This window comes from Globicephala melas, chromosome 6, assembly GCF_963455315.2.
Source record: "Globicephala melas chromosome 6, mGloMel1.2, whole genome shotgun sequence".
NCBI classification, from domain to species: Eukaryota; Metazoa; Chordata; class Mammalia; order Artiodactyla; family Delphinidae; genus Globicephala; species Globicephala melas.
The window spans coordinates 83,483,473-83,505,823 of NC_083319.1; positions in this window are offsets into that span (position 1 = coordinate 83,483,473).

Here is a 22,351-nt window from a genome sequence, read left to right on the forward strand (position 1 = left end):
ACACCCAGGTGTATGGTAGCATTTGTTCACAATAACCAAAATGTGGAAGAAATTCAAGTTGTCATGGAGGAATGAATAAACAAAATGTGGTATATCCATACAGAACAATATTATTCAGCATTTAAAAAGAAGGAAATCTTGACTCCCTCTTGCAAGAGCACAAGAATCACAACTAACTGCTGAACAGTCATTGAAAAGAAAACACTGGAACTCACCAAAAAAGACCCCACATCCAAAGACAAAGGAGAAGCCGCAGTGAGATGGTATGAGGGGCACAATCACAATAAAATCAAATTCCATAACCTCTAGGTGGGTGACTCACAAACTGGAGAACAATTATACCACAGAAATCCACCCACTGGAGTGAAGGTTCTGAGTCCCACATCAGGCTTCCCAACCTGGGGGTGTGGCAATGGGAGGAGGAATTCCCAGAGAATCAGACTTTAAAGGTTAGTGGGATTTGATTGCAAGACTGTGACAGGTCTACAGGAAACAGAGACTCCACTCTTGGAGGGCACACACAAAGTAGTGTGCACATCAGGACCCAGTGGGGAAGGAGCAGTGACCCCATAGGAGACTGAAACAGACCTACCTGCCAGTGTTGGAGGGTCTCTTGCAGAGGTTGGGGGAAAGCTGTGGCTCACCACAGGGACAAGGACACTGGCAGCAGAAGTACTGGGAAGTACTCCTTGGTGTAAGCCCTCCCGGAGTCTGCCACTAACCCCACCGAAAGGCCTGTAGGCTCCAGTGCTGGGTTGCCTCAGACCAAACAACCAACAGGGAGGGAGCTCAGCCCCACCTGTCAGCAGACAGGTGGATTAAAGTTTTACTGAGCTCTGCCCACCAGAGCAACACCCAGCTCTACCCACCACCAGTCCATCCCATCAGGAAGCTTCCACAAGCCTCTCAGATAGCCTCATCCACCAGAGGGCAGACAGCAGAAGCCACAAGAACTACAATCCTGCAGTCTGTGGAATGAAAACCACATTCACAGAAAGATAGACAAAATGAAAAATCAGAGGACTAGGTACCAGATGAAGGAACAAGATAAAACCCTGAATAACAACTAAATGAAGTGGAGATAGGCAACATTTCAGAAAAAGAATTCAGAATGAGAGTGAAGATGATCCAGGACCTCGGGAAAAAATGGAGGCAAAGATCAAGAAGATGCAAGAAATGTTTAACAAAGACCTAGAAGAATTAAAGAACAAACACCTAAAATAATTAAAGAACAAACAAACAGAGATGAACAATACGATAACTGAAATGAAAAATACACTAGAAGGAATCAATAGCAGAATAACTGAGGCAGAAGAATGGATAAGTGACCTGGAAGACAGAATGGTGGAATTCACTGCCATGGAACACAATAAAGAAAAAAGAATGAAAAGAAATTAAGACAGTCTAAGAGACCTCTGGGACTACATTAAACTCACCAACATTCGCATTATAGGGGTCCCAGAAGGAGAAGAGAGAGAGAAACGACCCAAGAACATATTTGAAGAGATTATAGTTGACAACTTTCCTAATATGGGAAAGGAAGTAGCTACCCAAGTCCAGGAGGCACAGAGAGATCCAGGCAGGAGAAACCCAAATAGAAACCCACCGAGACACATAGTAATCAAATTGACAAAAATTAAAGACAAAGCAAAATTTTTCAAAGCAACAAGGGAAAAATGACAAATAACATAAAAGGGAACTCCCATAAGGTTAACAGCTGATTTCTCAGCAGAAACTCTACAGGCCAGAAGGGAGTAGCAAGATATATTTAAACTGATGAAAGGGAACAAAGTACAACAAAGATTACTCTACCCAGCAAGGATCACATTCAGATTCGAAGGAGAAATCAAAAGCCTTACAGACAAGCAAAAGCAAAGAGAGTTCAGCACAATGAAACAAGCTCTAAAACAAATGCTAAAGGAAATTCTCTAAGTGGGAAACACAAAAGAATAAAAAGACCTACAAAAACAAACCCAAAACAATTAAGAAAATTGTCATAGGAACATACATATCGATAATTACCTTAAACGTGAATGGATTAAATGCTCCAACCAAAAGACACAGGCTTGCTAGAATAAAAATCATATTCTATGCAAATGGAAATATATAGAAAGATGGAGTAGCAATACTCATATCAGATAAAATAGAATTTAAAATAAAGAATGTTACAAGAGACAAGGAAGGACACTACACAATGATCGAGGGATCAATCCAAGAAGAAGATATAACAATTATAAATATATATGCACCCAACATAGGAGCACCTCAATACATAAGGCAACTGCTAACAGCTATAAAAGAGGAAATTGACAGTAACACAATAATAGTGGGGGACTTTAACACCTCACTTACATCAATGGACAGATTATCCAGACCGAAAATTAATAAGGAAACACAAGCTTTAAATGACACAATAGACCAGAGAGATTTAATTCATATTTATAGGACATTCCATCTGAAAACAACAGATTACATTTTCTTCTCAAGTGCAAACAGAACTTTCTCCAGGATACATCACATCTTGGGTCACAAATCAAGCCTCAGTAAATTTTAGGAAATTGAAATTGGATCAAGCATCTTTTCCGACCACAACACTATAAGATTAGAAATAAATTACAGGGGAAAAAAAGTAAAAAACACAAACACATGGAGGCTAAACAATATGTTCCTAAATAACCCAGAGAACACTGAAGAAATCAAAGAGGAAATAAAAAAATACCCAGAGACAAATGACAACAAAAACACAATGATCCAAAACCTAGGGGTTGCAGCAAAAGCAGTTCTAAGAGGGAAATTTATAGCAATACAAGCCTACCTCAAGAAACGAGAAAAATCTCAAATAAACAACCTAAACTTACACCTAAAGGAACTAGAGAAAGAAAAACAAACAAAACCCCAAGTTAGTAGAAGGAAAGAAATCATAAAAATCAGAGCAGAAATAAATTAAAAAGAAACAAAGAAAACAATAGCAAAGATCAATAAAACTAAAAGCTGGTTCATTGAGAAGATAAAAAAAATTGATAAACCTTTAGCCAGACTCATCAAGAAAAAGAGGGAGAGGATTCAAATCAATAAAATTAAAAAGAAAAAGGAGAAGCTACAACTGACACCACAGAAATACAAAGCACCTTAAGAGACTACTACAAGCAACCCTATGGCAACAAAATGGACAACCTGGGAGAAATGGACAAATTCTTAGAAATGTATAACATTCCAAGAGTGAACTGGAAGAAATAGAAAATATGAACAGACCAATCACAAGTAATGAAATTAAAACTGTGGTTAAAAATCTTCCAACAAAGTCCCAGGACCAGATGGCTTCACAGGTGAATTCTATCAAACAATTGGAGAAGAGCTAACATCTATCCTTCTCAAGCTCTTCTAAAAATATAGCAGAGGGAGGAACACTCCCAAACTCATTCACCATCATCCTGATACCAAAACCAGACAAAGATACTACAAAAAAAGAAAATTACAGACCAATATCACTGATGAATATGGATGCAAAAATCCTCAACAAAATACTAGCAAACAGAATCCAACAACACATTAAAAGGATCATACACCATGATCAAGTGGGGTTTATCCCAGGAATGCAAGGATTCTTCAATATATGCAAATTAATCAATGTGATACACCATATTAACAAATTGAAGGAGAAAAACCATATGATCATCTCAATAGATGCAGAAAAAGCTTTTGACAAAGTTCAGCTCCCATTTATGATAAAAACCCTCCAGAAAGTAGGCATAGAGGGAACTTACCTCAACACAATAAAGGCCATATATGACAAACCCACAGTCAACATCATCCTCAATGGTGAAAAACTAAAACCATTTCTCCCAAGATCAGGAACAAGACAAGGTTGCCCACTCTCACCACTATTATTTAACATAGTTTTGGAAGTTTTAGCCACAGCAATCAGAGAAGAAAAAGAAATAAAAGGAATCCAAATTGGAAAAGAAGAAGTAAAGCTGTCACTGTTTGCAGATGACATGATACTATACATAGAGAATCCTAAAGATGCCACCAGGAAACTCCTAGAGCTAATCAATGGATTTGGTAAAGCTGCAGAATACAAAATTAATGCACAGAAATCTCTTGCATTCCTATACACTAACAATGAAAGATCAGAAAGAAAAATTAAGGAAACAATCCCATTCACCATTGCAACAAAAAGAATAAAATACCTAGGAATAAACCTACATAAGGAGGTAAAAGACCTGTACTCGGAAAACTATAAGACACTGATGAAAGAGATCAAAGATGGCACAAACAGACAGAGAGATAGATCATGTTCTTGGATTGAAGAATCAACATTGTGAAAATGACTATACTACCCAATGTGATCTAGAGATTCAATGCAATCCCTGTCAAATTACCAGTGGCTTTTTTTTCAGAACTGGAACAAAAAAATCTTAAAATTTGTATGGAGACAGAAAAGCCAAAGCAATCTTGAGGGAAAAAATGGCACTGGAGGAATCAGCCTCCAACTTCAGACCATACTACAAAGCTACAGTAATCAAGACAATATGGTACTGGCGCAAAAATAGAAATATAGATCAATGGAACTGGATAGACAGCCCAGAGATAAACTCACGCACCTATGGTCAACTAGTTTATGACAAAGGAGGTAAGGATATACAATGGAGAAAAGACAGTCTCTTCAATAATTGGTGCTGGGAAAACTGGACAGCTATATGTAAAAGAATGAAATTAGAACACTCCCTAATATCATACACAAAAATAAACTCAAAGTGGATTAAAGACCTAAATGTAAGATTGTACACTATGAAAGTCTTAGAGGAAAACATAGGAAGAACACTCTTTGACATAAGGTTCAGCAAGATCTTTTTTGACCCACCTCTTAGAGTAATGGATATAAAAACAAAAATGAACAAATGGGACCTAATGAAACTTAATAGCTTTTGCACAGCGAAGGCAACTGCAAACAAGACATAAAGACAATCCTTAGAATGGGAGAAAATATTTGCAAATGAATCAATGGACAAATGATTAATCTCCAAATTATATAAACAGCTGATGCAGCTCAATATTAAAAAAAAAAACCCAATCAAAAAATGGGCAGAAGACCTAAATAGACATTTCTCCATAGAAGACATATGGATGGCCAAGGGGCACATGAAAATCTGCTCAATATCACTAATTATTAGAGAAATGAAAATCAAAACTACAATGAGGTATCTCCTCACACTAGTTAGAATGGGCTTCATAAGAAAATATACAAACAGCAAATGCTGGAAAGGGTGTTGAGAAAAGCAAACCCTCTTTTACTGTTGGTGGGAATGTAAATTGATAGAGCCACTAAGGAGAACAGTATGGAGGTTCCTTAAAAAACTAAAAATAGAATTACCATATGACCCAGCAATCCCAGTACTGGGTACATACCCAGAGAAAACCATAATTCAAAAAGACACAGCACCCCAATGTTCATTGCAGCACTATTTACGATAGCCAGGTCATGGAAGCAACCTAAATGCCCATCGACAGACAAATGGATAAAGAAGAAGTGGTACATATATACATGGAATATTACTCAGCCATAAAAAGGAACAAAATTGGGTCATTTATAGATGGACTTAGAGACTCTCATACAGAGTGAAGTAAGTCAGAAAGAGAAAAACAAATATTGTATATCGATGCACATATGTGGAATCTAGAAAACTGGTACAGATGAACTGGTTTGCAAGGCAGAAATGGAGAGACAGATGTAGAGAACAAATGTATGGACACCAACGGGGGAAAGCAGGGGTGGGGGAGGTGGGATGAACTGCGAGATTGTGATTGACACAATCTTCGGCAGTTCCAGACCTTTTTCCCGGACTCCTTCCCGGCTAGCTGTGGCACACTAGCCCCTTCAGGCTGTGTTCTCGCAGCCAACACCAGTCCTCTCCCTGCACTCCGACCGAAGCCCAAGCCTCAGCTCCCAGCCCCACCCGCCCCGGCAGGTGAGCAGACAAGCCTCTCGGGCTGGTGAGTGCTGGTCGGCACCGATCCTTTGTGCGGGAATCTCCCCGCTTTGCCCTCCGCACCCATGTTGCTGCGCTCTCCTCCATGGCTCCGAAGCTTCCCCACTCCGCCACCTGCAGTCTCCACCCGCGACGGGGCTTCCTAGTGTGTGGAAACCTTTCTTCCTTCACAGCTCCCTCCCACTGGTGCAGGTCCCATCCCTATTCTTTTGTCTCTGTTTTTTCTTTTTTCTTTTGCCCTACCCAGGTACGTGGGGGGTTTCTTGCCTTTTGGGAGGTCTGAGGTCTTCTGTCAGCGTTCAGTAGGTGTTCTGTAGGAGTTGTTCCATGTGTAGATGTATTTCTGATGTATCTGTGGGAGGAAGGTGATCTCCACTTCTCACTCTTCCACCATCTTGAAGCTCTCTCTCTCTGCAGACTTTTTATTTAGACTTCTCAATCTTCTTTGTTTCAAGTTGAGAATAAAAGTGAGGTTTTTATAATATTTTTTCTGCCATCTCTTCCAATAAGTGCCATGTGCAGTGGTATGTGGTAAATTGATTCTATAGAGGAAAAAAACCCTGATTTTCAGTATTTTCATTCCTGTGGTGTAAATACCACCATCATGGCTGATTTCAGCTGCAACATGATGTCACTGAGTTTGGAAGTTGGGAAGAGCATACACGAATGGCTTTCATGAGCCACTATGAACTGGTTTCAGGACACCACTAGCTGTGTGCCATTTTAGGTACTCCTGCATTTCTCTATTTCTGGAAGAAACTTTACAAAGTGTTTGATATTTTATAGTTTTGATACAAAAATTGCAAACTTCCTTTTGTAACAATGTGTAGAAAAATTATATTTCCTGGCAGCAGCATCCCCAATCCAAGAAAAGACCTATATTTGTTGGGTTAATATTTTCATAGACTGCTTGCAATAGAGGATTAGAACTTGGAGTTATGTTTGAATAACAATAACATAGATTGTTGCTGCATCTGAGGAGTGAGGGGAGAGCCAACTAGTTTTTGTTTTGTTTTGAGGATTTAAGTTGAGAGCCAGAGGTTAACTCCTTTGGACAGTAAGGGGGCTGTTGTACAAAAGTTGGTGGAAGTACAGAGAATGATGACGAAGAGACTTGGATTTTGAGAATAATCAATAGCAAAGAACAAAAATGTCAAGAAATTTTCTTAGGATCTTTGTATGTGATATAAATATTCTTTCCTTTTTTCACACAGAATTTTCAGTCAAATTTACTAATGCATATGGCACTGTATATTTTATTTATTTTGGAGGGGATGAGAAATAGGCTAATGTAGAGCATCATGGTAGAGACTCTATAAATTATGAGGTCACTGCATGGGAGCTATGCAGTTTCAGTGCTACGCTTCTATTTTCTCATTCTTTAAAACATATGTTTTGCTCATTTTACTGTATTTTCGGGATGGTGTAGAGTTTTATTGTAGTTCTATGCCATAGCCCTTCCCCTGAAACCTTATTACATTGCCTTAAATTAGGACACAATTACATATTGATGTTCTTGGTTCTAATTAGTGTAAGAGGTTTGTGACTTTTTTTTTTTTTACTCTCCCTTCAAAAACATGTCTCCCTCAACGCCTACCACTGGGCAGACGCTCTCTTCTCTTGTGTGACTCTTTCTCTGATTTTTCCTCTGCCACTCTGGACTAGCTATAACCTAATCCCCAGATTAGATAGCAGCCAGAGTGAGCCTGGTAAAGACAAATCAGATCATAATACTCCCCTGCTCAAAATCTTCCCATATTATTCCATCTTACCGTAGTAAAAATCAAATCCCTTTACAGCCTACAAAAGCCTCTCTTTCACCTTGTTTCCTGTTATTTTCTCAATCCAGTCCTTCACTCCAGACCCACCGGCCTCCTCACTGCTCCTGGAACACACCAGGTGTGCTCCCAACTCAGGGCCTTTGGACTGGTTTGTCTCTCGGCATGATTCACTCTTCCTTTTTCTCCTGATAAACACAAGTCTCACTCCCTTCCCTCCTTCAAGTCTTTGCATAAATGTTACCTCTTTAATGAGGTCCATCTTGCCTTCCCATTTAAAACTGCAACTCATCCCCTAGCATCCTAGCTCCTTATCCTCCTTTTAGTCCCCGAGGCAGCTTATCATCTTCTAATGCATGAAATCATTCCTTATTTATTGGGTGTATTCTTATGTCTGCTCTTCCCACTAGAATGTAATCTGCAAGTTTCAGAGATTTTTGTCTATTCTTTTCACTGAAATATGCCCATCACCTTCTACAGTGCCAACCATGCCTAGATACTCATGAAATATTGGTTGAATTAATGAATAAGAAATTAAAAGATACTCACTAAAGATGTGGATGGAGTAGAAGGTAGAGACAAAACTACATGTTTTCATGCTCAAGACTTTGGTGAACTTCACTTACTCTTCTCCAGAGAAGAACCTAGAAATTTGACTCTTAACACCCATATTATAATTCTCAAGGAAAAAACAGTTAACTAAATTACAGCCAGGACCTTTACTTGCAGTTTCTTGCCCAGGATTCTGACTGGAGATGTTTACCTTGTCTCATCAGGGACAACCCACACCCTAATCATTATAATTTAATTCAAAACATCAAAATTTGCCCCTCCCCGCTTCCACCCAAATCATGGAATAGACTTGTTTCATGCATGAGAACAGAAAAGGCATAGCAGGAAGGAAAGGAAGGAAAAATGAGAAAGAAAGAAGGGAGTCACACATTTCTCCTTTTCTCAAAGACACAAATTCACCTGGGGGAACAACCACACATCTCTGTTCCCACTTCCTCCCTTTAATTCAAAAAAAACTGCAAAAATGTCAACCTGACCTCAGCTAAACTCACTTTTTAGTGACTGACCCAATATATATTTTTTAGGTATGTTACCTCTTCATGATGAAATACATTGCCTTCCACAGATTTTTAAGATAGGTATAATTCATAACTCCGAAAAAATAACAGGGTTTGACGTCATTATCGCGTAAGTGCCCCAAAAAAGAAAAAACCTAAAAACACCTCCTCGCAAATTTTAGGAACTGTGATAAAGGTAATCAAAACTGTATACTTCTTTTTCATCATCAATGAGTATCACTGGATCTCATTTTGTTTCTGCATTTTCATTTGTGTCTGCAAGTTGCCGTAGGAACAAATGTTCTCTTCCAGGACCTTGCAGAAGGCCAACTACCACAAGATTCTGATACAAGGTCAATGGGGTGCAGATCACAGTGGGATTTCTCAGACTCTCTTAGCTTTCCTTCCAGGCAGGTTCAACCACATTATGTAAGAGCAGTCTTGCTTTCAAGGTTGTAGGAAGAAATATCTGGGTGCCATAAGGTGGCTTAGGACTTAGTGCTTTTCCAGCTTCCAAGCTCTGCTCACTTACTTAGAATGAGCTTACCTCCATGCTACCCTAAACTCTGCCTGACTTACCCCTTAGAACCACCTCAAACAGACCTTCTCCATGAGTGTATCCTGGTGCTTTGTAGTAGAGGTGTGCATTTGTGGATGTTGCAACTGTCAGAGGTTACAAACTCAAAATCAATTCAGGGTCCAAGTAAGTACTGTAAATGGGTGCAACAGTGAGCTGGAGATCACAGGTGAGTCTTACACAGGGACAGATGCTGCTGATATCCAGTTGTGTTGCTATTGAGGATTTGGCCCCAGCTTATCCAGATCTTCTCATTTTTCAAGAAAAGACAGAGATCTGTATTTTATATTAAACCTGATTTATTTTCTGGCAACCAGTATTTTTTTATTATATGAAAGTTACATTTACAGATCAAAAACAGTCAAATAATAATTTCATAGGGTGCGGTAGGCTGAATATAACCCCCAAGATATCCCTGGGATCTGTGAATACTACCTTATATGGAAAAGGGGTCTTTGCAAATGTGATTAAGTTAAGGATCTTGGGATGGGAGATTATCCTGGATTATGTAGGTGGGCCCTAAATGCCATCATGAGTGTCTTTATGAGAGGGAGGAGAGGGTGATTTCACATAGAAGAGGAGAAGGCAATGTGAGTGCTGAGATTAGATGATGAAGCCACAGGTCAAGGAATGCTGGCAGCCACCAGAAGCTGGAAGATTCAAGGAACATATCTTCAGCTAACGCCTCTAGAGGGAGCATGGTCCTGCCTACATCTTGATTTCAGCCCAGTGAAATTGATTTTGGACTTCCAGCCTCCAGAACTGTAAGAACCAAGTTTGTGGCAATAATACACATGGGTAAAATTTTAAATATACATATATGTGTATATATATATATGTGTGTGTGTGTGTGTGTGTATGAAAGCAATATGTAGGTCAAATAAAGCACATCTGCAATGTAGATCCGTTCCTCAGACAACAGATTTTGGTCTGTTTTAAACTGTTTTATTTTAAGCTCTGCTTCTTATTCACCCTTTCCTTATCTATGGCAACTGGCATTATGATCTACGCCTTCATCAAAAACTTTTTTATATCACTGCCGATGGAAAGAAAAGGCTTTTTCAAATACATTGCTTAAGCCCCAGTATTTTCTAGAAACCCCAGAGGCTTAATAACTCCAGTTTCCTTTACCTTTAATGGAATTCACTGAGAGAAGAGTGACCTCAAATTGAATTAGATTCATTAAGTGCTAGATACTAAGAGATACCCAGTCAGGAGGGAGTGGAAACTGTAAGTAAAAACAAGGGAGTGAAATGTCTCCAAAACCTGTTAATTGAACAGCATAAGTATGTGGGTCCACACTTTTGCTGCTGCTCCTGTTAGAGAACTTTTGTTCTGGAGCTGGCCTCTGGCACTAGCTTCTGGGAGTTTCAACTCTGTGATCTCAGATCTTGGATTTCCATGAGGTTCCATGTTTGTATCCCTAAAATAAGTTCTTTTCTTGGGCTGGCTTGAGTGTATTGCTGTTACTTGCAACCAGAACTAGTTCAGTGGCTTCTTCAGGAGTCAGTTCAGGAGTTTTCCTTACACCATGGACAACCCAGTGCTACCCAAAGTGTCAGTCCAACAGAGACAAGTTTACCCCAGAATGTGAATCAAGACACTGCTTCCTTCATCAAGAAAGTCACCTTGTGAATTTCAGCTGGACCCAAAAGTCTGCTTAATGATGGAATGGATTTACATTCCCTTGCAAGTTATCTGTCTTGTTAACAGCAACCAACAGTGTGAGGACTGGCAGCCAGTCCTCACTTAAAGTAGCACTGGCCCAGAGCTTTCCCAGGGAGAGGAAATTCTAAGGGTATGATTAGTTTCTCTCTCTCTTCTGCTGCTTCCTCACAGAAGGCACAAACAGAACAGGAGAGAGGAGAGGAAAGTTTTTGCATCAGAATGATGCTTCCAGTCTGCACAAAATATACCATTTTCTTTTTAATCATAAGGGAGTAATTTTTCTCCACTTAACCATTAGTTTTGCCCTTTGAAGTCAGATCTTGTACTAAGTCCAATTTGCATGGAATGGTCCTCTAGGAAACTTTCTAATCACTCACAGGATTGGCCTGTTTCTAATGCAGAACTGCCTTGGTCCCTGAAGTGAATCACATGCACTTATTTGGTACATTTACCAGAGGAAAACTTTTAAAAAAATTGAAAATCAGATTAGCAAGAATTTAAGCAGAAACATGATATGGCTTCGCTGTGCTCCCTCTTCCCCTGGGGTAGGGGGCATGTATTTCTGGAAGTAGTTTTAAAATTGGGACATTTCTTTAAGGTTAAAGGAAGGCGCCTTCAGTCTGCTTGGCAAATTTGCTGAAGTCTTTCACAACAGTGCGCTGTCAGGTGCCTCAAGGCATCTGCTAGAGACAGGAGGACATTTTTTTTTTTTTGGTCCAAATGAAACCAGGGATGGAAGTGGTAGTGAGTTAATTAAAAAGTACTTAGTTGAGATCTTCCAGGGTTCATAACATTGTCTTGGGCATATACATGTGAAGGAGGAGATTAAATTCATTACAGGGATTAGAAATAAGGAGAAAAAATAAATACCAGGAAAAAAAAGTAAACCACCAAATGAGACAGAAACTATATAAACGCCAAAAATATGTTTTCTTCAAACCCTGAAAATAGACGTGCCGACTTCTCTAGGAAACAAACATTTTAAACTGTTGGAAAACATAAAAGCAAACCTAAAGGTAATAAGTGGGCATGCATTAGAAATGAAGCCTTCTAATAGCAAGTGTTTTTGTGTTATTATTAAATATCTCTGTGCTTTCAAGTGTTTCATTAAAGTCTCCATTATTAATTAAAACTAAGTGTGTATCGTGAAGTAGGCCAAAGGGGGACATCCAAATTCTCAATATGCACCTGAAAAGATGGGAGGCCTCTGTGCTCCTTGCCAGTTCTTATTCATGCCACACCAGGGTTTTCTTGCTCCCAGCTTACCTATGTACATTTTTTTACATGATATCTGCCTTCCTCATAAGATGATAAGTGATGAGCCTCATAGATCCATTTCTTCATTTGTTCAGTAAGTTTTTACAGAGGACTTGTTTATGCCACACCATATTTTAGATGCCACAGATACTTCAGTGAACAGATAAAGCAGGTCCCAGGTCCTGTGGAGCGTATATTGTGGTGTGATTCTGCACGTGCCAAAGGGACAAGAGGACAGGCCATTTTAAGGATGGCTGCTCACCTTCCACCAGCTCTGGGTTTTTCAGACTCTTGATTGCATTGTAATTGGGGACCACCTGGTTCAGATTTATCTACAAATGTCACTTACCATTATTGTATTTTTATTTTCAGACGTAACGCCATCATTCACAATGAGGCAGACCAGGCAGCAGAGTATCTGCCCACGTTGTGCTTAAAGTGTTCTGTCAAGAGCCTGATGTCACTCTGATACTCATTCCTTTGTCGGCAATTTGTTTTTCCACTGTTTTTTTCCCTCTATATGCCTTTATCCTTGTTGTCCTGAATTTTCACAATGATGTTCCTGAGTTTGAATCTTTTATCATTCATTGGGCCTTTCTAACAAGGAGACATGTATCTTTGAGGTCATAGAATTTTTCTGGTATGACTTAGTTAATAAATACCTCCTGTGTGCGTGTGTGTGAATGTGTGTGTGTGTTTTAACTTCTATAATTCCTGATAGTCTGATGTTAGATTTTTTTCAGGTCTGATTCTCTAAATTTACGTTTTTTTCTCTCATACTTTTATGTCATTGTCTTTGGATTTATCTTCCCGAAGATTGTCCAGACTTTATATTTCAAGCCTTTCACTAAATTTTTAATTCAATTTAATTTCACTTTGGAAATCATCTTGTTCTTTGTTCCATTCATTCTGCTGGTAAACTGTCTTGTTTTATTAGCAAACATGAGGGCAAGCTAATTTGCCAGAATAAATGGACAACAGGCCAGGATTAAGGTCAAGTGATTGAGGCAGGGTACTCTCTCCTCCGGTGCCCAATTTAAGTTGACACCAAAAACTCAGGAATCAAAACAAATAATGTCCTAGTATAATATTTTATCAAAATCAGTATAAAAATGTAGGACTAACAAAATATCAACTTTTTAAATATAGTGCCAATAACAGTGATGTGCCAAGCCACATCACAGCCAAAGTCAAAAGGAAACATCAGTAATACTGATCCTGTCTTTATTTAAAATGTTGAGATTTTGTTTATCATGTACTTTTTGCATTCATTTTGATTTTTAAAATATTGCCTTACTATTTTATCATGACTACTAAGTTTTTCAGCATCTTTTCCAATTTAGGGCTCAAAATAATTACCTCACTTGGTTCATTTACTTCACCCTAGCCACAGCCCTGAATGAACACAAATGTATAATGACTTAATACTGTAGAAGCTTCCCATTCATATACCCGTTGATCTGGAATATAATTCAGCCATGAGAATGAATGGTGTACTGACACATCTTACTACATGAATGAACTTTGATAGCATTATGATGAGTGAAAGAAACCAGATATAAAGGCCACGTGTTATGATTCCACTTATATAAAACATCTAGAACAAGCAAATCCATAGAAACGGAAAGTAGATTAGTGGTTGCCTGGGACTAGGGAGAGGAGGAATGGAGAGTAATTACTTATGGGTCCATGGTTTCCTTTGAAGGTGATTAGAATGTGCAGTATTACAACTAGACAGTGGTTATGGTTGCACAATATTGTGAATGTACTAAATATCACCAATGGCAAATTTTATGTTATTTGTATTTTGTAACGAGAGAGAGAGAGAGAGAGTAAAGAGAAGTAAATGGATACAAGGTTTCTATATTTCACTTGAAGTGGTTAAATGTCTGTAAGGTACATGTGTATATTGTAGCACATAGATAAACTACTAAGAAAACTGTATAAAATAATATACTCAAAACAGTATAAATAATGTTCAGTATAAAGAAAATTTTAAAACAAATACTTCAGTATAAAAAATGTTCAAATAACCGCACTGTGTTTTAATTACTCCATATCCCATTTGATAACCTGAAATAAATTCTAAATGTATCAAAAATGAAATGGAATAAATGTTTTGTCTTTGAGAGCTCAGTACACACCTTCTAGGCTGCTTTTCCATTCCTGAGATTCTGGGATTCATGGTTTCATAACCAGGTCCCTCTATAAAACTGTGGGCCTTTTGGTTTATGCTTAAGAAGATAAATCTAAATGAAACCTATATCCGTAAGTTCAATCATACCTTTGATTCTCTAGCACTATTGTGTGGACAGTTTCCTTTTTGCAATTAAACAAGTCCCACATCACCCTTACATGGCTTTGATGGGACTAACTCCCACGAATGTCCCTTAGAACCTTACCACTCTAAGTGCAGCCTACGGATCAGCAAAATCACCATCCCCTGGGAGCTTGGTGGAAATGCAAAGTCTTGGGTCCCACCCCAGATTTAATGAATGAGAATCTGCATTTTAACAAGATCCCCAGGCCATCTGCATGTGTGTTACAGATTGAGAAGTCTGCCCTAAGGAGATAATTTGTATACAGAAGAGATACCATTGAGGGGAAAAGCAAGGTGGCTGGGGGAAGGGAAGCCCATTCATGGATCTATTTCCATGAAATTCTTTTTACTTCTCAAAAACATGGGATGCCTTGACGCGCTTATGATAAAAGGTGAGCAGGCCGTGGGAAATCATCCACAGTAGTCCATATGGCGCGTTCAAGAGAAGGCGTGACTCTGAGCTGATCCAAGGGAGACTGGCAGGAATTCAGCTTGTGAAAGCTCCAGACCAAATGGAGAGGGGGGTTGCCCATGAGAGCACAGCTGGAAGAAAACATGTTTCCTTTAAGAAAGGAAATTTCCAGGTATCCAGGTAAATCCACAGGAGATGGAGACTCCGGGTTGCATAATGCTGTACCCACGAAAAGGACAAATTAGAAAAAATGTTCAGCATCCTTCCCCTAACAACCCCCTGGAGGAAGGCGAAGTTGATGGGCGTTTCTGGGAATAAGACACTATCAGGGCTGAAACTTATTCCTAGCGTTTGGGAGTAGACACAGAGAATCTGAACCAGAAATCTCTGTCAGAAAGTATTAAAGTACAGGAATGGAGGGAAACAGAAGCCGCCCTCTAATGATAAGAGTGATTGAAAGAATGGGAAAGAAAATCATAGTGGTTGAAATACAGTGGTTTGTCATATCCCTTTTCTATGTGTTTAGAAAGGAAGGAGTAAAATGTATCACGCTGAAAAATTTTTGTTTGTTTGTTTCTGTCCGTTTACAAAACAGTATATACTCATGGTAAAAATTTGGAAACAACAGCTCAAAAAAACTAAAAACTATCCATTACCCAGCTTATATTTGAATATGTATCTATTTAGTCCTCTTATCTTTATTTTTCTCATTATTTTAAAGGTTTTTTGAGGTAATTAATTGCACAATATAGGGGTGCAAACATGAAAAAGTTCAAACCAATGTAAAATGATATAGGATAAAAAAATAAGAGCCCTTCTTTACTCTCCTTCTCGACATCCCCATCTCCATCCCACTCCCCTAACCAGAGAGGGCTATTTTTAAAAAGTTCTTTCCCTATGTATTTGCATTCTTATAGACACAAACGCAAAAACATATTGTCTGCAGTAGTTTGTTACATATGTGGACTCATACTCTTTTCATATTGTTCTGCATCTTAGTTTCATCCTTTGAACCATATGTTTTGAAGAGTATTTCCATGCTGGCACACAGAGAGCTATCAAGCTCATTAAACTGCGGCACAGGCTGCCGTTGTACGAATACATCCATATAGTATTTAATCATTCCCTTATTGATGCATACTTTAATTATCCCTTTTTCAATATTATCACTAATATGACGATTCCATGCATACGCATGCCTCTGTACACATGTGCCAATATTTGTGTAGGATAAGTCCCTAAAAGAAGAATTCCTGGTATAGCCTCTGCATTTAAATTTTGGATAATTCTTTGTAACTTGCCCTCAGTCTAGGACAATTAATAATCCCATCAACAGTGATTAAGAGTATTCATTTCCCACACTCTTTCCTACTCTTCCTAAAATACCGCCAATCTAGTTGGCCAAAGCCACTATTTTATTGGTTATATAATTTGCTTGTTCTCTGTTATGAATGAGATCGCCCGGACTTTTCTCATATGTGTGTGGTCATTTTTTAGTTCTGTGAATTGCTCGTTTGATCCAATGCCATTTTTCTGAGTTGTTGGTCTTTTTTGTATGGATTTGTATCACCTTTTTATATATTATAAATCATCTTGTCCAGGTTTTTTTACCTTAATATATAACATTTCTACAACCCGGAATAGTAGAACTTGATGGAATCACAGCCTATTGCAGGTTGGAAGGAAGCAGACTTGAAAGGCCATTTCTTTCACTGGAACTCAGTAAAGTGAGCTCCACATGAGGGTAACAGATGCAAAGAGCCATCTAGACTGGCCACAAGAACTCATTCTCCTGATGACCGCTGATGTTCCTGTGAGGTGTTTGTCCCTTTGCTGCTGGGTACAGATTTCTCTCGATGAGATCAAGTGCTTTTCCTGTCTGGCACACAGATTCCACCACAGTCTGTATTTTAAGGGCAGGAAGATAATGCCTTTTTACGAAAAATGCATTTGTTTTTACCCTATCTCCTTTTTCAAAGATTATCAAAAAGAGTTTACCAAAATGTTATAAGTAAAATAGAATTTAAAAAGAGACAAGGGGAAGAAATTAAAAGCCACTTTAACACTCCGAAATGAGTGTCCAGAGGTTCTGTACAAATGCTAGAAGTTGATTGCAAATTGACTCTAAAAGACCTCGAGCTAAAGTAAAGGGAAACACCATCAGAGCAAGATTCACATTATTTGCCCAATAAAAGGATACCATTTCCTCAAGTAAAGCATAGTTTCTCCTAACACCAAAGGCTCATAAGAAAATACTATGTGACAGGAAGTATACTGTCTTTAAAGTAAATTCTGAAGAAAGCTTTGTATTTTCCCTCCACACCAGATAAAGCTGAAACAACAGAAAAGTCGGGGAAAACATTTTTTTAAAGCAAAGAATATTCTTTTAAAAAATTGAAAAAAACAAAGGCATGTTTGAAATTTTCCACGATAAAACGTTAACAACAAAATAAGCAACAGGCAGATAAGTGCAAATTTACATCTCACAGCAGACTGTACCCTTGAGGGTAGAAATATATAAAATGGATGATTTAAGGAGAAAAGACATAATTTACAAAAATGCTCCTTATAGGATTACTCTTAAGGATATTTTCTATAAACACATTTAGAATTGGAGTCTGTTTTCAAACATAATTGTGCACTCTGCTGTTGAGATAGAGGCACACATGCAAAGAATATCCCTCGAACCAGTGGGCAAGAGATACACAGGAGTTATCGCTGTCTGTGGTTTATCAGAGGAAACTTACTAGTGGAGGAAAACATGGGGATACAATTTCTTTTTCTAAAACTAGTGTGGGCCCTTCTCTGCATGCCCTCCTTGATGTTGGATGTGCAAGGAGGGGGACTGAGGTGACTGGTCAGTTCCCGTCATACAGATGAGTGGGCCATGTTTGAAGGGCAGAGTTTCTCAACGTTGATGGGGAACAGTGGATGAGGGAGTGGCACTGTCTTCTTTCTTCTCTTCCACCCATGGGGCCCAGTAGTGAGTCTCTCTCATCCATCAGGCAGGCCTGGAGCTACTAAAATGCAATGCAATGCCCAGGGTACTGGGATGGGGCCAGTTCAGTGCCAGGAACTCGGGGGGTTTTCCTGACATCACAGGGTAAGATCAAAAACGTGGGTGTGGACTTGAAGGGGCTATAGGCCAGTCGGACCCTGTGTTTTGCTTTATCTTGAGGTGATGAAAACCTAACTCAGTGGGTCTCAAAGTGAGAAATGCAAATTCTCAGGCCCCACCGCAGACTTACTACATCAGAAACTCTGGGGATGGGATCCAGTGATCTGCATTTTAACCAGGCTTCTAGGAGATTCTGATGCATGCTCAAATTTGAGCAACTTGGGTTTAACTTGTAGAAGGAAAATCTCCTTTCCTGTAATCCAGTATACTTCACTCAAGTTTTTCATGAGGATGGGGGTGAGCTAAAAATAATGCTACTTTATTTTGCATTTGCAGTTTATCACCTGTGGTTACATCTGCTTCTCAGGCATAATCCATGGAAGGGCGAGTACTCAAGAAGCATGATTTGGGGACTTGTGTTCCCTTGGCCATAATATTATCTAATAGTGATCTTACCCTGATTTTCCACGAAATTCATAAATCATCTGTCTCTAACATAGTCAAGCTGGAGTATTTATAGCCTAAAGAAGCTAGCCACAGCATAGTTCTAAAAAAATATCTGCAATTTGCATCAGTAAATGGTGTAAAAGCTCATATGTTGCTAAGAAAAAAAAGAAAAAGAAAGAAAAGGGCAGAGAACTTTCAAAATGAGATGTTCGATTTATTCAAGCTTGTGAAATAGAGAAATCCAGACTGCTGGCTAAGCTCAAAATAGTAACGCTGCTCCCATCTAGCAAGGATTGAAGAAAGCATTTCAATCCATGTTTTACCTATGTAGATCAATCATGAGAACAGGTGTTTCCCAGGTACCTGAAATTGGAGAGGGTTGTGGCCAAGTTCTCAGTAGACCAGGGTCAATCAAAGACAAAACCCTTGTCTTTGATGTTCAAGGGTTTGGCTCCATGGATAAATCTGCAATGTTAAAGCAAATGCTTCAGAAAGCAGCTACAAAAAGCTCCATCTTAGCGCTCCTACCAACTGAAAAAGTGACTGGTTGCCTAAGCATTTTTTTTAAAATTTCTTTCTTTATTTTTGGCTGTGTTGGGTCTTCGTTGATGCACACGGGCTTTCTCTAGCTGCGGCAAGCAGGGGCTACTCTTCATGGCGGTGCACAGGCTTCTCATTGCTGTGGCTTCTCTTGTTGCAGAGCACGGGCTTTAGGCGTGTGGACTTCAGTCGTTGTGGCACACAGGCTCAGTAGCTGTGGCGCATGGGCTCTAGAGCGCAGGCTCAGTAGTTATGGCGCACAGGCTTCGTTGCTCCATGGCATGTGGGATCTTCCCGGACCAGGGCTCGAACCTGTGTCCCCTGCATTGGCAGGCGGATTCTTAACCACTGCGTCACCAGGAAAGTCTTGCCTAAGGATTTTTATAGCTAAAGAGAAAGTGAGTGGTGGATTGAGTCAGGAAGTCACATGAAAGAAAATTCAGGCTGTGATTTATTTGTATCTATCATGCAGTTGCCAGTGCTATTAAAATAATGTCAAGGACATAATGATGAATTTAATAAGATATTGATGGTGGATCTGACAATGGTTTAGTGCCTGAAGTAATGAAACATCAGGGTAAAGTGCATTATGTGCTCCCTTGCATCGTTAACGTGACTCCAGGCTAACGGGGGAGCCACACTGAGACTTCCTTCAGATGCACTAAATGGCTACGCTTCAACTAAAAACTCTCCAGCTCTTATCGTGGGATGATGAATCAGGACTGAAACGTGTGTATCTAAGGGAGAAAAGAGAGAGTACCCCAAGAGATCTAAACAAGATCAAGCTTGTTACCTCCAATGCTCACACATTTTTAACAAAGCCAGGCTAGTTATTAAAATGTGAAATATGCAACATGTGGATATTTCATGAAGGGCAGTCAAAGCTCCAAATTTACTTAATTCCTAACTAAATTTCCAAGTGAACTGGTTTCTCCATTTATTTCCAGGCTTTGCTCAATGCAGTCAACAGCTAATTCGATTTTTAAAAGTCACTTTTGTGATCTAAGTTACCTAGAAATACAGTTCAACTCTAAGGGATTTCTTTAAAATGTATTTCTATTATTTTTTATTCCTTTGCCCTGAGCTATGAGAAAAACAAATTGGGGTTTTAAAAGTTATCTCAAAACGCAGCTTCTTTCAAGTTGCCTTTTGATCTTTGCATTTTGAGAGTTCTCAGAGTGGATTTGATAGGCTGGTTCTCTGTAGTCATAAAATTAAATGAGTAATTATCAGGTCTCTGTTTTGCTTTGTGCTCTGTACACAAGAAAAGTGTAACAACATCAGAAAAGAGAAATGAGGGAGAGAAGGAGAAAGAGGGGGGCGTAAGAAAGGTAAAAGGGATTAAAATCCAGAGGAAAAAAGAGAGAAGAAAGAAAGGGAAAGAATGAAGGCAAGGAGAGAAGAAAGGCAAAAAGACGATTTACATAACTATTTCAAAAGGAAATAAGGAATCTAAATGTTCCATAATTTATTGTCCCATTAACCTAACCTACCAATCATTCAGCTTTTAGCTTACTTTGATTATGAAGTCAAAATGAATGAAATACATTTAGTTCTGACTTTAGAACCTAAGTCTTGAATTTAGGACGATGCCACAGCTCACATGGAGCCAGAAGTGATCGTGGCTGGGCCATATATTTCCAAAATTAGCTGACAATGTCAGTGGCATGTCAAGAATGCCCACCAAAACACAGAACTTTTCATTGGTTCCATTATTATACTTGAAGGGGGCTTGAAATGAAAGCAATCTTGTTAAAACTTTTGAATTATGATGAAGGGTTTGTACTTGGCAAGGTACAGTTGATTTGTACTATTCACAGTTATTACTTTCTATGAAGTCACCTAAAACATACGAATTAGCTAATACTGAACGATTGCTTCTAAGGGAAACATAGAGTTAAGTTCCTGCAAGCCTATGGTCACAACACTTTGATCAAATGATCAATACATGATCTTGTTTTACGTTTTTCTATCTATTTAAAGCAACTTACAATGTGTGTGTGTGTGTGTGTGTGTGTGTGTATATACACTAAATATATATACCATATATGTGTGTGTGTGTGTGTGTGTATACATACTGTGTGTGTGTGTGTGTGTGTGTGTGTGAGATTCATTAACATTGAACTTATGGTCAGCAGCAACATAACTCATGCCTGAATGAAATTATCTAACACACGTTCTTTCTCCATAAGGCACATCACACACATCTTGTGCTAAACAACACTGTTTGGGAGCCATTTTAGAGAGTGAAAACATCAACAAGAAGCAAAAAAATGGAAAAAAAAAAAATTGCAAAAAGACACATGTTTACAGTATGAGACCTGAAACAAGAAGGCAGTGTCACCTTTTTCAAACTCAGCTAGGAATGCGCGTTGTTGGGTGATTCATGTTTTTCACTGCTCTGCTCGTGTCTGCAAATGACTACAAAAGCTCCAGGAGTATTGATTCTAGAATTACAGATAAATGTTAACCAGTAGGCAAATTTGCAAATATAGAATCTTCAAATAACGAGAATCAGCTGTATTTGGTCTTTCATTCAATTTTGCCACAAACTTTCAACTTTTATTCTGCCTTGGCTGTTTGATAAGCCTACTTGTTGGTCAGTTTCTTTGACTGTAAAAGGAGAACATTTTTCTTGTCTCTTCTAGATATCTAGAGCTGTGCTTCAGCTCTTGCCTTCTTTTTCTTAAGTAAAATAAAATAAAGTAAAATGTAGAGGAGAATGCATCATCGAAATTTAAAAGAAATGGAAAACAACGAAACTTAAAAGATAACTGGATTGGAAACTGAATTGGTGTTCTTGGTGTTGCCGTTTACAATGCCTTCACAAACTCTACCTCACTTAGTCCTCATGTCCACATTTTTTTGTTTCGTTTTGTTTTTTGTTTTTGGCTGTGCTGTGCGGCTTTCGGGATCTCAGTTCCCTGACCAGGGGTTGAACCTGGGTCATGGCAGTGAAAGCGTCAAGTCCTAACCACTGGACTGCCAGGGAATTTCCACGACCACCTTTGTACTGAATGTTTTATGAGGGTTCCGAGAGGCTAACAGATGCATCTATGGTCAGACAGCTAACAAGTCATAGGATCAACACTTCAACCTAGGTCTTTAGGTTGCTAATTCTATACACCTTCCATGAATAGAATTAAAAGAGGAGGCATGGCCATTCATAAAATT